The sequence below is a fragment of the Nycticebus coucang genome, chromosome 18 (assembly GCF_027406575.1).
Source record: "Nycticebus coucang isolate mNycCou1 chromosome 18, mNycCou1.pri, whole genome shotgun sequence".
In the NCBI taxonomy this organism is placed as follows: Eukaryota; Metazoa; Chordata; class Mammalia; order Primates; family Lorisidae; genus Nycticebus; species Nycticebus coucang.
This window is the reverse complement of record NC_069797.1, coordinates 30,614,485-30,624,596: the sequence shown is the minus strand read 5'-3', so window position 1 is coordinate 30,624,596 and position 10,112 is coordinate 30,614,485. Positions and strand designations below refer to the sequence as shown.

Below are 10,112 nucleotides of genomic sequence, written 5' to 3'. Positions count from 1 at the left end.
AAAGCTTTTTGTTGAATTCAATCTTGTGAAATCCATTTTCTTAGCACAAACTCAGGCTTTTGATAGAACAACATCTAAATGAAAAGGACATTGAGGCTTTCCAAGATGTGCTTTGCAGCTGCTTTTCAATTAAAAGCCTTTTAAAAATGTGATCCATATTTCTGATTTGATGCTTTTCTAAAAGATGGAGCTTTTATTATTATATCTGCAGTTCCCTTCTAACTTCCCTAGCTGACTAGCTGCGAGTTCTTGTGCGAGTTCAATGAACCTCTCTGATCCCTGTGCAAACAGCCCAGAGGGTTATGAGGTCATAGTCCACCTGGAGTCCACCTGGTGGGGAGTGATGGTGAGAGCCCATCCCTTCCCTCGCTCTGCCCCTCTCAAGAGTGCCCTGGGGTGGGATTTGCCTTCTCAGGGCCTTCTCTTGTCCTGCCTGGGCCTGGGTCTTCCCACTACCTCCCTGACCACACCCTGACTGTCACGAAGAACATGAGTACATCTCAGGTGTCAAAACCAGCGCATGAAATAGCATGAACTGGGTGGCCAAGACCAAGTGAAAACATTAACCTTATTGGATTCATCAAATAGTCAGTGAAACACCCACTGTGTGCCAAGCCCTGTCACGGTCCCAGAGCATTAAGTACGTGCAGACTGAAGATTGTGGTGGGGGAGAAACAGACAAGTAAACAAGTAAACAAATCAACAAGGGGAGTTCAGAGGCTGGCAAGTGCTGTAATGAAAATAAGGCCCCGGGCGGCACCTGTGGCTCAGTCGGTAAGGCGCCAGACCCACATACCCACATACCGAGGGTGGCAGGTTCAAACCCGGCCCCGGCTGAACTGCAACCAAAAAATAGCTGGGCATTGTGGTGGGCGCCTGTAGTCCCAGCTGCTCGGGAGGCTGAGGCAGGAGAATCGCTTAAGCCCAGGAGTTGGAGGTTGCTGTGAGCTGTGTGAGGCCACGACACTCTACCGAGGGCCATAAAGTGAGACTCTGTCTCTACAAAAAAAAAAAAAAAAAATAGCCGGGCGTTGTGGCGGGCGCCTGTAGTCCCAGCTGCTCGGGAGGCTGAGGCAGGAGAATCACTTGAGCCCAGGAATTGGAGGTTGCTGTGAGCTGTGACACCATAGCACTCTACCCAGGGCGACAGCTTAAGGCTCTCTCAAAAAAAAAAAAAAAAAGAAAAGAAAAGAAAAAGAAAATAAGGCCCCTTAAAGGGAAAGAGAGCAGCTGGGCTATGGAATCTGGGGAAGTTTTGTTTTCATCTTTAGGCTTTTTGCATTTCTAAGTATGCCACAGTGAGCTTGTATTAATTTTGTAACCAGAAAGAAATTAAAGAAGATAAAACCACTCCATGTCCCCAGAGAATGTCACTCGGGAGGGAGAAAGTGCGCACCCAGGCAGAGGAAATGTGGAGGCCATGGGCTGGTGAGAGATTTTTTCCCCTCTATATCCCCCACTTTCTGTCCTGTCGTCATTATGTTGCGCTTGTAATTAAACCTGCTGCTTGGGGAGCCGCTGGTCTCGGTCGCCTGGGATGTATGTTTACCTCCTGCCTGTTTAACCAGCCCAAGAGCAGCTCCCATGGGCTGTGATCAAAACACGAGTTCATCAAGCTTGGTTCCCCTGGGAGGGCAGCCTGGCCCTGCCTGGAACTGTGTGTTGAGACCCTAGAATGCCTCTACGGGCCAACCAGAAAGAGGGAGCCAGGCCTGGGACCTCTCTGCCCTGAGATCTCCATGCTCCAGGACTTCCCAAGCCCCCAACAGAGGGGTGGTTATGAGAGGACTGTGGGGTCTTGTTTTAGGGGTGAAAGCAAATCACACTGGCCCATTCTTAGATCCAAGTTCGATTCCATCACACAGACCTTCCAACATCCATGCTGTCCCTTAAATGGACATCTTGCTGCATCACAGGCCCTTGGAATGGCTTAGCAAGTGGGGAAAGGGCTGACTTGAGTAGGCAGAGGAGGATATGCCAAAGGCATCCAGTTTTCCCAGCAGACCAAGCAGGGCCAGAGGCCCTGCCTCCACTTGGCGTAAGGCGAGGGTTAGACTTACAGCAAAGGGAGTCTGCAGGCAAGAGCACAGATGGGGCACTTGGTTCTAGGGTGAAAGCCATGAACAAGAACCAAATCTAAAGCAAAGGTCAGGAAGATGAGTCCCCTGGGAAGGGCCCTGGAGGTGGCGCAGAGAGGGGGAGCTTTTGTGGAGAGCTAGTCCTTCCAGGGGAGAAAAGAGAACTGCTGAGGGCTTCCAAACCCAAGCCACCACACTCCTTCAGTGAGGTGAGGCTGGCACGTCTAAAGGAGGCAGGTTTGAGGGAGACTGAGGAAGCTCTCGAAATCCGGGCACCTTGCAAAGAGCACTTAGTCGAGCCATTTTGTCATAAAGCAACTGCTGCTGTTTATCAAAAACAAATCCCCTTTTAAAAGCCTGGAAGAAAAATGCTCACATATTCACATTGATCGCTTCAGCTAATGGATTACAGGGAACCATCTCCCCCCTCATATATTCCTATTTCTTCAAAATTAAATTATAAATTATAAAAGTTGCTTGCCGTAAGGTTCTGATGATGTGAGGTATATGGAATAAGATCTGAAAGACTGCCTTTAGCATCACCCAGTCCCACTCCCCCATCCCATGGGTGAATGACCACACTTCGGTGTGTATAACTTAGGTTGTTTTATGTGCTGTTTTAGGTACGTTTAAAGAATGAATCTCACGTGGGCTGGGGAACACAAAAGTCTTTGTGGAAGAGGGCTGCTCTGCAGACTTGGCTGAGCCCTCAGAGTCGAGCATTGCAACATCAGACAGACGCCTCTGTCTGGGACATTCTTGCGCCACGGTCCTGCTCTCTGCATTCCTGAGTGTCCCAAGAAGGCCAGGGTCTCCTCTCACCCAGAAACTTCTTCCTCTAACAGTCAACTATGCAAAAGGGGATCCTTGTTCAACTTCCTTGAAGAATCCAGAATTCAAGCCACATTGAGAAATCTATAGAAGAAATGTCTTCATCCAGTGAAAAAAAAACAAGTAGAGAAACTTTGGAGACACAGGTACAACTGAGGCGAGCACGAGGGCTCATCTACCCCGGCTGTCCGGCTTCCCAGTGTGACCTTTGCTCCAGCAGACATACTCACGGGAAAAAGGCAGCTTCCGCCTGAGACCCTTCTGGCACGCTCCACGGCCACGAAGAAAGTTAAAGTGGTTTAGATTCCTGCCAATCACTCTCAAAGGACGCCACCAACAGGCCAGTCTGGTGGGCCCCAGCATCCCAGGTCCCAGCCACTTGGTCTTGGGGGGCATCTTCCCTCTGCCTGAGCAGTGCGGTTGCCATGGCAACCTGCTCAGCTGACCCATGAGGAGGCAGGGCTCAGGTTACTGTTCTCCCCAGCTCAGGAGAGGGTGCAGAACCTTCTGAACTTGTTCCCCTAATGCTTAAACCCTGTTTTCAAAATGATAAGCAGAAAAAAAAAATGGAGAGAAAATCTGGACATCTAAATGTCCAGCAATGAGAAAAAAGATAAGGAAATAAATTAGGGTTATGGTTTATTATATGTATTATGTAGCCATTTAAAATGGATGTTTACAACAGGTTTTTCATAACTGGGAAATGCTTGGGTCAGCAAATCTAAAGTGGGCTTAGAGGAAAATGTCCCTCAAAGAAGGGGCTTGGCAGCCTGTCAAATTAGGAGACACAGGACATCTGCTCGTTCTTGGCGGTACATGGAACACTCCAGTGTAGTTACAGCTCTGAGAAGTCTTGCAGTCAAGCCGCTGTACTTAGCTTGATTGAATTTGATGTTTTCCTGGTCTACTGCTGACAGAGCCCTTTCCCCAGCCACAGGGCTGAGGCGTGCTGCCCTGTCCCATTGTCCCCTCTCGGGGTGGTCACTCTGTATCCAGTGGGTAGCTGGCTCCCCACATCTCCCTGGAGGCTCCTGGAGCTCTGCAATGCTGGAGTTTCATTTCCTACCCACTCCCCGCCCTTAGCGCCCACCCCACCATCGAGGGAGAGCTTGTCGGATTGCATTAGAGGCCATGTCTGTTTTCAACTTCAATTCTAATGATCTGTTTTCTTCCTTCTACTTTAAATGGTGTTTGTCATAGGCAATGAGCAATCAATCAACCGCAGCACTGTCATTAATCTACCTTTAAGCGATGGATCTCTGAGTGGGCATGAGCTGGGTGCACTGGCTGGCCTCCCTGACCCATGTCTACCATTGGCCGGCTCTCACTCAACATCTTCACCCCTTCACACCTGGCAACTTCTTCAGGACTTGGTGGCACTGCCATTGCCTCAGGGAGAGCTTCCCTGATTCCATTATCTGTATTAGGACCCACCATCACATGTTTTCATGGACACTTCCTAACCCATATTGTAATTATGTATTCATTTGTTTATTCTCTCTCAACACTAAACTGTTAATTCCCAAAATAGCTCAGTATCTGGCACACTTTGGGCATTCAACAGCCATTCAATGATTAAACTAGAACTTGACACTTTATTCTTTTTTTTTTTGTAGAGACGGAGTCTCACTTCACCGCCTTCGGTAGAGTGCCGTGATGTCACAGGACTCACAGCAACCTCCAGCTCTTGGGCTTCCGCGATTCTCCTGCCTCAGCCTCCGGAGCAGCTGGGACTACAGGCGCCCGCCACAACGCCCGGCTATTTTTTGGTTGCAGTTTGGCCGGGGCTGGGTTTGAACCCGCCACCCTCGGTATATGGGGCCGGCGCCCTACTCACTGAACCACAGGCGCCACCCGGTGACACTTTATTCTTAAATGAACTGGCTAATACCTTGATATTTCACATCTAATTTAAATACTAGCTGCTATTCAGAATACATTCTCTTCCTAAATAAAACCTTGATTTTCCCTGGAGCATCAGTGTGCCCAGCAGACTGTATTTCCTAGCCTTCCTTGTAGCTAGGGGTGGTTATGTGACATGGGTGGTTGTTGTCAAAGAACGAATAGCTGAGGTTACTAGATGGGACTTCTAGGAAAGCCCTTTAAAGGGAACCTACTCAGCTTTCACACCCCTTCATGCCCTTTCCTCTTTCTTCCTTCTCGCTACCTGGAATGGCTGGAGCTATGGCAGCCATCCTGTGGCCATGAGGTGGAAGGCTTAAAATCTAGTGGCCCAAGCCAGGGTGCTGAAGGAAGAAGACTAAAGGTGCCTGGGACATGGATGATGACATCATGGAGGCATTGCACCTCTCTGGGCTGCCTCCCTATAGACTTCTTGCTAGTGAAAAAAAAAATCTTATATACACCAATGTTTGGAGGACCTCTGTTGTGCTCAGCCAAATATATTTCCTAATGAATTCAGGAAGAAGCAACTGAACCTATGAGGGGGCAGAGCAGTAATGGAGCAAGAGCTGGAACTATAGATGGGGGACCAAAGGTCAATCCAGCAGCCATCCACAGGGACTAAGGATAATGGGATGAGAACATCTTGGTGACAACAGCAAGGACCAGGTTGTTGCCACTCCTGTCCTTGACACGTTAGCCAGGGCCTCCAGTTTGCATTGTGACTCTCAGGGAAGAGGGGAGGGAATCTGAACTTACTCAAGTTCCTGCCACCTGGCAGAATGGGAGCAAAGGAGAAATCAAATCTGGTTATGAAGAAGTTAACATTTCTCACACACTTGAGTTTGCCCTGAGCATCATACATGCTACATTACCCTTAATAACTAAGTGCTAAATGGCCCTTTTGAATAGAACTGAGTCCAAGTCACCACCACCCCCAGCTCTGTGCCTGGTGTTCCACTGCCTTTACAGCTGCTTTTCAGACCCTTGAGACTATAGTTTAGAGAAGTCTGATCAGGGAGGGAAAATCACTGTAGATTCTCAATAATTCTTTTGGCATCTTCCCACCTCTACTCCTGCCCCACCCAGAGTCACCCAGATGGGGCATCCACCCACCCTTGCCCACACCCAACCCCCTGAAGCTCTGACCACACCTTCACCCCAAGCAGTCCTGTCAGCCTCCCAGCAATCTCCCTGTTCCCAAGCCCCTGGCACAAGGAAGAAGCCGTCATTCATTATAAATGACACCGACAACACTAACACCCGTGTTTATTGAACTCACACCGCGGGTCAGGATGACGCTGGGTTCTTCCCTTGCCTAACTCAGTTCACCTAATAGCATTGTTCCCGTTTTATGCACAAGAAGAGGAGGCTCAGAGATGTTAAAGGACTCGGTATTTAGACTCAGGCCACCTGACTCTGAGTGGCAGGTAACCAAAAGCACAGCCACCCGGGGCCAGGGGCTGCGGGCAGCTTGATCCTCCCAAGGCCGGGTTGTTACAGTCCCAAACCTGTGTGGCCATTCCCAGGCCTGCCGTGTGGGCAGGAGGAGAAACCGACTTTTAGCACAGCCTCCCCCTCTGAAGCCCATTAAGCAAAGAGAATAAACCCTGAGAGGCAAGGCAGGAGGAGCCAGGGCCTCCAGTTTGCATCCTCAGGGCTTCCTTGCCCTGATGCATTATTCATGCCCATGACCAGGCGGCAGATCAATAATGCAGGAGGCAGAAACTCTGACAGGGCCCTGCTTCCAGCTGACCAGCTCTACAACCAGCTGCCGGGAAGGACGGCTAACTGGGCACAGTGGCAGGCCTGCCTGGGAAGGCCACGCAGGTTGTGCCCTGCTCAGGTGGTGCCTGGGGCCCCTGAAATCCAGCTGCTGTCAGCACACCTGGCTGGGCACCTGGGCTGTGAACACCCCAGGAAGGGAAGATTTTTGCAGTTTTCATACTTCCTGTGGGGGTGTGGGGAGGCATTTTGCAATTAGCACAAGGGCACCGTACAAAGCTGGGCCAGTCCAGGGAGTAGGAATTTCTGTTCCAGGATGGGGGTGCAAGAGGCATCACAGCTTCTCAAGGTCCCTTCCTCCTCCTCCTCCTTTCCTGAGGCCTAGAGTCTGGGAGTGGAGACTCAGGAGAACCTAACGTGTTAATTTTGGTTGTGAGTAGAAGTTTCCTTCAGAGCAGCTCTAAGATGCCTGCTTGGCTTTCTTCCACCCTGGGAGGGTTCCAGTAGCTCCTGGGGAGTTGGGCTTTTGGGGCACACCCACCCCAACCCTCTGACTTCCTCTAATCCACACACCCAAGGCGCCTTCTGCACCTGAGCTGTAGCCTCACTGGTGAACATGCTGGGAGGTGGGGTGCAGGCCTCTTCTGCTGTGAGACCCCAAACTAATCTGGGCTTTCTCTCGTCCTTCTTTTGGCTTTTCAGTATTGTCTGGATTCTCTCAGCATAAACCAAGGAAGGAAAGAAGGAATGAAGGAAGGAAGGGAGGGAGAAAGGGAGGAAGGAAAGGTTATTCTTTAGAGAGGGGAGTTAAAGGACCCTTTGGAGAAGCTAAGGCCTAAACTTAAAGTTTCACTGGGCTCTCTGGCTCTCCCTTTCTGAGACGGTGGCAAAGCTGGCCCTCTGCTAGGGAGCAGTGCCTGAAAGCAGAGGGTGCAGGCAGCTCCGGCATCTAACCGGAGCTCACCCGGCTTTAAATTGCATATAAACACCCGAAGGTCTTGTTAAAGAGAAGACCCTGGGTGATAAGGTAAGGGTGTGGCCTGAGCGGCTGCCTTTCTGGCAGCCCCAGGCGAGGCCCACACCAAAGATCTAAGGACCACACTCTGAGCAGCGAGGCTCCGGAGTCCAGGCCAGTGGCTCCCTGCATTGGGTGACCCCTGGCATCACCTGGGAAACCTAAACATCAGGCTGCATAGGCCACACTCAGGCCCTTTAAACCAGATTCACTAGGAGTGGCACCAACTTGGGACTCTAAAGCTCCCAGGTGATTCCCATGTGCTGCAGAGTTGAGACACCTGCTCATTCCTTTATGTGAGGAGACTGAGGCCCAGAGAGAGGTGCGGCCCACCTGAGACCACACAGCCAATGCATGAAAGACTGGGAACGGAGACCAGTGCTCCTGGTTCCTGGGCACTCAGGAGTGTCTTCTGTCATGTGTCAGGGAAGGTAAGGGAGGGGTAGAGCTGAGGAGCGCAGAGAGCAGAGCCCCGGGTGAGCCTTGGGTGCCCGGAACTTCCCAAATTCTGGGAAGGGAGGAGCTGCCAGCTGTGTTCCAAGACATGACCATTCACGTGCAGAGCTTGTGGGCCTGCAGAGATCCTCACCTTGTTTACAGATGGCGAGCCAAAGGCCTTGTCCCGGTCACACAGCCCTCTGTCATTTGAAGCCTTCTGCACCATCGAGAGCTCCATCCTTTCCCTTACTGATTCCAAAACACACGTCCTCTCTCTAATCTTGTAAATTTCTGAAATTGGGTTATATCTGACAAATAATGGCAAAGAAACGTTCAGGCCACCAAGCTGGGCAGTAAAGGGGTGTGACTGTCACTGATGGTGCGTGTAGAGGGGCCTGCTCACCTGAGTGTGACTAAGTTCATGGCATTGCACTGGTGGTGTCTCATCTTCATTCAGACCCCTAGGTGGGGCTGAAAGTGCCTTTGACAACACCCCAACGATGCAGCACCAAAACAGAAAACTGAAGAGAAATATGACCGTCACTGGCTAGGCATGCAGTTAAAGGACAGGAAATGGCCAACTCCCTGGTATTAGCACACAGGCTGTCTAAGGCCTGGAGAGGCACTCACCACCAGAGCCCACTTCTCAAAGACCGTCCTGCTTCACCGGTTCCTGACAGTAGGACCTTGGGCAAATCGCAGGACCTCGCTCATTTCCATTTCTTTTCAGAAAAATGGGAGGATCCCTCAGAAGGCATGAGGATTAAATGAGATAGTTCACACAGGGCAGGGAGCCCAGCGCCTGGCACATAGCAAGCGCTCACCTGGCCCCTGCTCTTGCCAGGATTAACTTCTGCTGACACAGAGTCTGGGAGACTCCTGGTGGATGCCAGTGCCCCACTCTTTCCCTCCCTGGACCTCCAGGGCAGCCCTCTGGACCACCAGGTTCTGCTCCCGGCTGCCCTCATCCATGGGGGCACACACCCCTAGCAACCACAGACTCCCTCCTGCCTGCCATAGACCTTCTCCTTTAAGTCACAGGTCAGATGGGCCAGGAAGCCTGTCCCTCATCTTTGTGTCCCCAGGGCCCCTTGGGGAAGACTCCTCCACCCCACCCCCAGACAAAGGTTGCTTTTCCCTTCTGGCCATCTGGGGAGCACCAGTGGGAGAATTTATGCCCACCTGCCCTCCTCACAGCATTGTGAGCTCTGTAAAGCCAGAGCCTGGGGCTCATCTGTCCCTTCACGTCCCTGGCTGGCTCTGGCTGGCACATGGAGGGTGTTCACTGAATTGAGTTAAAATGAGTTGGATGGAAGCAAGAGATGAGACAGATGGGCACGTAGTTCACTGGGACAGCAGCGGCACTGGGGAAGGACGGGAGGTGAGCAGGTGATCCCCTACTGACCCTTCCATCAGGGTCTGAATAAGCACAGGGGAGTGGGGAGGTGGGAGGACCATTGGGACAGTCGTTTGTCCACTTGTGAGCAAACCTTCATGGAACCTGTGAGATGCGCTCCTGCTTGTGCAGGACCCCACTCACAGACACAGGCAGGGCGTGGGGCTTGGCCTCAGCAGAGAGACCAGTGACAGGACAGGTGCTCGGTCCCCAAGACCACTCCAGCTTCAGCGCCTTGTCTTGTCCCAATCAGGTGGCTCACCTCATGGAGAGGGACAGGCAGAGTCGCCAGCTGGAGTTGCTACACCTGAGTCTTTACCAGGATTATTTCTTTGCCCATTGGCCCATTCGCATTGGGGGAGGTGCAGACACAGGGAATTTACGGAGCTTCCCCACTGGTCCCAACTAGCAAGCAGCCAGGCACGATTTGAATCCAAGTAGGCCTGCTCCAGCTCCAGCCCCATGCTCTCCGCTCTGCTGCCTCCCAGGTCCTGAGATGCCCACCCCCACCCTACCCTCTGCGCCCCCTTCCCATGGCCACCTGGCATGGTGCTCTGTCCACACCACCTCCCCGCTTGGCACCCTACCCTCCTCAGGCCGCTGCCACCTTGGCACTGCAGGCTGGAAAACAAATCCCCCTCCCCCCCACTTCTCCCCTGACAACTGCCTCTCACCTCCCTTCCGTGGGGCTTTTTCTTTCTGGGCAGCAAAGCAAGGCAGCAAGAAG

General features: G+C 51.8%; 1 long non-coding RNA gene across 1 annotated transcript; it reads left to right on the top strand.

Annotated features, from left to right (window-relative positions):
• Positions 1-366: 366 nt before the first annotated feature.
• LOC128571209 (uncharacterized) lies at positions 367-4,508 on the top strand. Its single transcript, XR_008375702.1, has 3 exons — positions 367-774; positions 1,326-1,428; positions 2,702-4,508. It is a non-coding gene; the product is annotated as an uncharacterized LOC128571209 (long non-coding RNA).
• Positions 4,509-10,112: the final 5,604 nt, after the last annotated feature.